The sequence below is a fragment of the Perissodus microlepis genome, chromosome 15, assembly GCF_051167445.1.
Source record: "Perissodus microlepis isolate ML-2025 ecotype Zambia chromosome 15, ASM5116744v1, whole genome shotgun sequence".
Classification (NCBI taxonomy): Eukaryota; Metazoa; Chordata; class Actinopteri; order Cichliformes; family Cichlidae; genus Perissodus; species Perissodus microlepis.
Window position 1 is genome coordinate 25963786 of NC_140475.1, and position 7617 is coordinate 25971402.

Here is a 7617-nt window from a genome sequence, read left to right on the forward strand (position 1 = left end):
AAAGCCCACAGCTCAGAGCTGTTAAACATTCATACAGTTACACGTGAGAGCTGAAAACAACATTTTCACTACACAACTTGTCATTTAAAGACTCCGTGCTGAGCTGCTGAAGCCACGTGATGGGACGATCTGCTCTCAGCTGCTGCTGTGGCTCCTCTGGGCCTGCTGGTAGCCTTTCTTCATGGTGCGAGTGATGTACAGGAACAGAGTCTGCAGGAAAGAGAAGAGTCGTAAAAAAAGGGTCAACACAGACGGCAGGGTTTGGTCAATGACCAGCAGGGGGCAGCATGAGTCTGCAGGCCCAAGCAAGCTGAACTGTGCAGGTAAATGAGGTAAACAGGACTGCAGATAAACATTCAAACATGAGCCTGGTCCTGTTACAGCAGGTTTGAGAGGACAGCGTTAAACCTGCTGCTGATATTTACAGTCCAATCATCAGCTGAGGTCATGCCAACAAACTGACATCTTCATTTATGCAAAACTCTCTGGAATATGAACAGTTAATTTTCTGTTTCTTTATTTCCACGAGTTTCTTTCATTTTCTCAGAAAGCAGAGGTCAGATCAGAGGAAGCTCGTCACAGCCAGGCTGTCTTTGTTGCCAGCATGGTGATGTTATCACTGCTCTATCCATCTTTGCAGGCAGCACAAAGGTGACCCGGAGACAGTTCAGCACAACCAACGAAAAAGTAGAGCTAAAACATAGAACATCAGGGCTAAGGTCCTGTGGCAAAGAAAAGACTAATTTAATTTTAATTATACAGCGCCAAATCACAACAGCAGTCACCTCAAGGTGCTTTATATTTTAAGTTAGACCTTACAGTCATATGACCCCCTATGAGCAAGCATTTTGGTGACAGTGGGAAGGAAAAACTTCCTTTTAACAGGAACAAACCAACAGCAGAACCAGGTTCAGGGAGGGGCGACCATCTGCAGCGACTGGTTGGCTTGTGAGAAGGAATGGTTGGCTCAACAGTGCTCTGACTGTTTGTCAGCCTGGCTACAGTGCCTAAGAGAAACCTAGGGTTCTTATTTTCTTCAATCAGTGATGAATAGCAAGATGTTCTAGCTTCACGGAGAGCTTTCTTATAAAGCAGTAAACTATTTCTCCAGAGTAAATGATGAAATGTATTTCCCTTTTTCATAACGTTTAAATGCTATTAATTAATGGCCAGGTGAACAACAGGTAACAACAGATTAAAGATTAAACTTTTCTTTGTTAAACTTTTCTTTGTTAATTTTTTCTGCTTAATTCATTTCTTGCTGTTTCTTTGTTTTTCGGTGGTCTGAGAGCAGACAGGGGGAGGAGTGGGGGGAGGATGTTGCAGAGAGACACGTAAGAGTGCAGCTGTTTCCTGGAATTGCCACATTTATCACCACTGTGATGAGTGTGGCAATTCCACCTAACGGTGATGTCAGACAGAGAGAAGTACCGCGGGCTGAGAGAACAGCTGGAGCCGATTTGAAGTCCTTCAGTGGGAGAAGCTACAGTTTTTGTATTAGAAAAGTGACCGACATTTCTAATAACCAGATAAACGCGCAGCCCTGTGAAAGTCCACTGCTACTGCCATGTACAAGTTCAGAGGGTAAGAAGCAGACATTCCCTCCTAACAGCTGTGAGCACGCTGGAGGAGCCATTATGATGATGACATGAGCTTCTCTGTCTCATGTATTGTGGAGTCAGCATGCAGCTGTCTGTCCCACAGCTCCAGTTTGGACCAAACTGGGTCCTCAGCAGGACAAAGATGCATGCACAACTGAAACGAATAGTTATGTCTACAACTTCTGTTCCCTGAAGAAGAGGAACGAGGTACAACACATAAGTATGGGATATCACGCCCTCGCGTGTCCTGGCTGAAGAAACCTTTATTCACGCCTTTAAGGCAGATAACGTGTGATGACACACGCACGGCCCCGCCTGCACATATAGCCGCTGTCATCACAGTCATCCCTCAGTTCGATAGCTGCTCTTCACCGAGCCAAACTGCTCAGTGGGGCCACCTTGTGTTGTACCTCGTTCCTCTCCTTCAGGGAACAGAAGTTATAGACATAACTATTCGTTCCCTTTCAGTTGATTCACTCGGTACAACACAGAAGTATGGGACATATATACACACCCCGCAGAGCAGCCACTGAACCGGAATCGGACCACCACATCCTTAGTGAGTGGTAGACCCAGCAGAAAGGACAGCATGAGCCACCGAAGGGGCTGTAACGTCCAACCGATAAAACTGCACAAAAGTGTGCGGTGATGCCCAAATAGCTGCCGCACAAATATCAGCTACAGGCACCCCTTTAAAAAGAGCCCATGAGGTTGCCATCCCCCTGGTGGAATAAGCTCTCACCCCGTGGGGCAAAGCAAGACCTCTGGTGCCGTATGCCAGTGAGATAGCTTCTATAATCCAGTGGGACAGCCTCTGTTTGGACAGAGCTCTACCTCTATTTGGATTAGCGAAGCAGACAAACAGCTGGTCACATAAACGCACATTCTGAGTGCGCTCAATGTAGGTGCGTAGCACACGCACTGGACAAAGAGAATGCATCCTCCTCTGCTCGTCAGATGCAAAAGGAGGGGAGCAAAAGCTCAGCAACTCAAACTCCATTGAGCTGTAAGATGCCGGCATGATCTTGGGAAAATAGGCAGCATTTGGACGCAATACGACCTTGTGGCCATCAGGAGAGAACTGTGTGCAGGAGGGATGCACAGACAGCGCATGAAGGTCACCCACTCGCTTTGCTGAAGCCAAAGCGAGAAGTAATGCAGTCTTATATGAAAGAAATTTCATATCCACAGACTCAATGGGTTCAAACGGGGCTACAAAAGGCCTCCAGCACCAAAGACAAGTCCCAAGCAGGGACACTGGACTTAAGCATGGGCCTCAGCCGGCAAACTCCTTTCAGAAAACGTATGACGAGGGGATGTGCACCTGGTGTCACCCTGTCAAAGCCAATATGACAAGCAGATATAGCTGCTAAATAAACCTTAATTGTCGAAAATGAAAGGCCCTTATCCAGCAGCTCCTGCAGGAATGTCAAAACATCCACAATAGAGCACTGAAATGGGAGAGTGTGGCGGTCCTGGCACCATTGCTCGTAAGCGTACAAGCTTCTAGTAGATGAGGCCCTAGCGCTCTGAATTGTCGCTATCACACTAGGTGGCAAACCCTTAGCAATCAAGTTTAACCTCTCAGCAGGTAAGCATGAAGGCGCCACAGATCTGGGCGCAGATGAAACACTTCTCCTCACGCCTGAGAGAGGGGATCCCTGCAGAGAGGGAGCTGCCAAGGACTCGCTGCTAGCAGGCTGATTATCTCTGCATACCACGACCTTGTGGGCCACCAAGGGGCCACTAGAATCAGAGAGAGGGAATGCGACGCACTCTCTCTAGAACTGGAGATATCATTTCCACTGAAATGCATACAGGAGCACGTCTGGCCATTGGTGCGCTAGCGCGTCCAAGCCCAAGGGTGCATCTGGTCGATTATGGAGAAGAACAGGGGGCAGTAAGTATTCACCCTGGAAGCAAAAAGATCTATCCGGTCGTTAAGTCTGACGTCACTAGCCGTGTCTGGGCCTAAACTCCGCTGCAGGTCCATATATCAAACGATCACTATGGCATTACTGAGAGTTGAAAAACTGTCTAAAGTCTTTCATCTTTAATAAAATGATCAGCGTTCTGCTCTACCAGGTGTAACAATTGAGTTTAACATCCAGGCATCCATAAAAACAGAATTTATGACATTTAACAGAGTTAGAAGTTAGCAGGAAGTTAGCTGGCTAACTAAATACAATATAGCATGTCCTGACTGCGGGGTTTTGGAAACAAATTAAAACGTACAGCTCTGTTATCACTTCCAACATAAATGAAGACAGAAAACTAAACAGCAGTGACGTTTGTAGGGTTACTGAAGTTTGGCTAGCTGGTATATAATGATGTGCTATGTGACCGCTAGCGACACAGCTATGTTAGCATAATATAAACAAGCTAACTCACTCGATAAAAGTTAACGTGAGTGTTCTCGGTGGTCAGGAACAAATGTAATTGCATGGCAGGATGTTGTAAAAGGACCAAACTTCAGCCAGGAGAACAACTGAGATAATCCATCCACAATACGAGGTTAGTCGTTCATATACTGCTGCATGGGCTGGGCTGTAGTTACATCCTAAGGTTTTAAAAACTGAGCTTAAATAAATGATTAGCGGTAATAAAAGCCGAGGGAGGTCAACAGTGATCACTGACTGTTTTAGGAGCTTTTTGAGATTAAATAGAAGAAAATACAAAACATTAAACATGTTAACAACACAAAAGCCATATTAAACGCAGACTACTTTAGGCCCGGAAGTAGGATTCATCACGTCATCACTTAACGACCGGATTTGCGCCTTGCCAAATAGATCCCAAATCTGAGCCACTATTAAAGGGTGTAACCTCCATTCTCTCACCAGAGGACCCCCCCTGGAGAGAAGGTCCGTCCCAGGTTCAGACGGAAATACTTTAGAGCTAAGAACACTGCTAACAGCTCTAAGTGGTTGATGTGCAGCTGGCGCTGGGCTGCGGACCAGATCCCTCTCACTGATACGCAGTCGCACAGCGCTCCCCACTCTCTTAGGGAAGCATCTGTGGACACCACCTTGCGAAACAACACCCTCCCAATCCGAGAGCCCTGATGCAGCAGCCTGGGCTCCCTCCAAGGATGCAAGACGCGGTTACCGGCAGTCTCCTCCGGAGGTGAAGCGATGCACACAAATGGTGAGAGAGAGTCCAGCGTTGAAACGCTCTCATTTTTAACAGTCCAAGTGGCACTACGGCGATCATAGATGCCATCATGCCCAACAAGCTTAATATCGTCTGGAAACGCAGTCTGCGTCCCAGCTGAAACTGAGTGAGGCAGCAATGAAACGCGGCCACTCTGTGCTCCGACAAACGTGCGTGGCTGGAAAGCAAGCATATTTCCAAACCGAGAAAAGTAATCTGCTGACTTGGGATTAGCGAGATCTTTTGAAAGTTCACAGAGAACCCCAGTGTCTGAATGTGTGACAGAACCAGCAACAGCTGTGTCTCCGCCTGCTCTCTGGAGCAAGCTACAAGAGCCCAGTCGTCTAGGTAGGCTAAGATGCGGATGCCTCTCTCTGAGGGGCGCTAGCGCTGCCTCGGCACATTTCGTAAAGGTGCGAGGAGCGAGCGACAGCCCGAACGGTAGCACTAGGTATTCGTAGGCTACGCCCTCGAATGCAAACCTCAGAAACTGCCTGTGTTTCGGGTGTATAACCACATGAAAATAAGCATCTGTTAGATCGATTGTTGCAAACCAATCTCCCTGCATTAAAGAGCTGAGTGTTAGCATCTTGAATCTGTACGTTCGTAGATACGTGTTCAAGACTCGCAGGTCGAGGATGGGATGAAGCCCTCCCCCTTTTTTTCGGAAAAACAAAATAACAGCTGTACCAACCTTTGTCTGTCTCCAAAGCGGGGACCACTCGTATCGCTCTTTTCTGCAATAGCGCCTTTATTTCCTCTCTGAGTATCATGGCCGCCTCGGTGTTGACAGTCGTGTTTACGACTCTTTGGAAACGAGGCGGCTTGACTCGGAACTGCAACCGGTAACCCATGGCAACGGTTCGCAGCACCCACGGAGAGGGGGCGCAAGCGCGCCACTGAGGGAAGTGAGCAGCCAGCCGGCTGACCTGCAGCACCGTCGGCGGGGCGTTGTCGCCCCCCAGTGTGTCTGTAGGGGACTGCATCACCTGCGTGACCTGGCTCATTCTGCCTGCAGGCTGAGCATTTGTGATTGTTTGAGAATAAACAACACTCTTTATTGATTGTAACATGGAAACATACATTTTGTTGGAGGCGCCTTTTCTGGGGCACAACAATGAAAAACAGCGGGAACACTCGATGTGGTCACTTGAACATTTAACACACCTGAACAGGGAGTTACCTGAGGCATTTTGTGTGCAGGGGTTTTGTGCTTGGGAGACAGTGTTAGGAAAGTGCAGCGCCTTCTGGGGCTGACAACCTGAACAAAACTTAAGCGGCACCTCTTGGGCGGCAACAGAGGGGTAAAAGCAGCGTCTCCCTGCTGCTGGACCCCTTCTCCACTTGAAACCACAGCTAGGAGGGCTGAGGCTTCTTCCTCCTGGGCGTCGGGTCCCGTCGGGGGCCCGAGGGTGGGCCTTTGCTCCAGGCCGACTGGCGTGGAGCTCGGGCCAGAGGATGTGCTCTCGCTGGTGGCACACCCACTTTAGCAGTGGGCGCCGGTCTCTTGCCAGTCAACAGAGGAGCGGCGGGCCTGTGAGAGCTAGCTGCGGGCTTGGGCTTGGGCTGACGTCTGGGGATGATGTCGCGCAGAGCTTCCGTCTGCTTCTTCCTCAGATCAAATCTAGCCTGAATGGCTTCAAGTGAATGCCCAAATAACCCAGCCGCAGACACTGGTGCGTCCAGATATACAGCTCTGTCCCTATCCGGACAATGTCGGACTCTGTAGTTTTCTCTGGTCCCCTCCCCAATCAGACCAGGAGTGACATGTTTAGCCGCATGTTCTCCTTAAATTGCTGGCTGTCTGAGTGGTGTCCCAGAAACGATGTGGGCTTCATAGATAATTGGCAAACCTTCTGGAGGAAACCTGGTCTTGTTAGGAGAGACGGCATCCATCCCACTTTGGATGGAGCAGCTCTCATTTCTAGAAATATGGACAAATTTATTAAACCCCCCAAAATATGACTATCCAGAGTTGGGACCAGGAAGCAGAGTTGCAGTCTTACATGCCTCTCTGCAGCTTCTCTCCTCCTGCTACCCCCCCAAAAACCCATCTCCATAGAGACTGTGTCAGCTTCCAAAAAGACAAAAAACAAACTAAAAACCAGCAACAAACAACTTAAACATAAACAATCAAAAAGAAAGAACAATACAGTATCCACATCTGAACCAAAGAGTAAAACAGTGAAATGTGGATTATTAAATATTAGGTCTCTCTCCTCCAAGTCTCTGTTAGTACATGACTTAATAATTGATCAACAAATTGATTTACTCTGCCTTACAGAAACCTGGTTGCAGCAGGATGATTATGTTAGTTTAAATGAATCAACACCCCCGAGTCATTCTAACTACCAGAAACCTCGAAGCACAGGCCGAGGGGGCGGTGTGGCAGCAATTTTTCACACCAGCCTATTAATTAATGAAAGACCAAGACAGACTTTTAATTCATTTGAAAGCCTGATGCTTAACATTGTCCACCCCAGCTGTGAAACTCAGAAACCAGTCTTACGTGTTGTCATCTATCGTCCACCTGGGCCTTACACAGAGTTTCTGTCTGATTTCTCAGACTTTATATCTAATTTAGTTCTGAGCTCAAATAAAATAATTATTGTGGGTGATTTTAACATCCATGTAGATGCTAAAAATGACAGCCTCAACATGGCATTTAGTCTGTTATTAGACTCAATTGGCTTCTCTCAAAATGTAAAAGAACCCACCCACCACTTTAATCACACTCTAGATCTTGTTTTAACATATGGCATAGAAACTGAACATTTAACAGTGTTTCCTGAAAACCCTCTGCTGTCTTATCATTTCCTGATAACATTTACATTTACAATAATTGATTACACAGCGGTGGAGA

The 7617-nt window shown here is 47.4% G+C and overlaps 1 pseudogene; it reads right to left on the minus strand.

Annotated features, from left to right (window-relative positions):
• Positions 1-135: 135 nt before the first annotated feature.
• LOC146372293 (uncharacterized) lies at positions 136-5761 on the minus strand (annotated as a pseudogene).
• Between the last annotated feature and the right edge of the window lie 1856 nt (positions 5762-7617).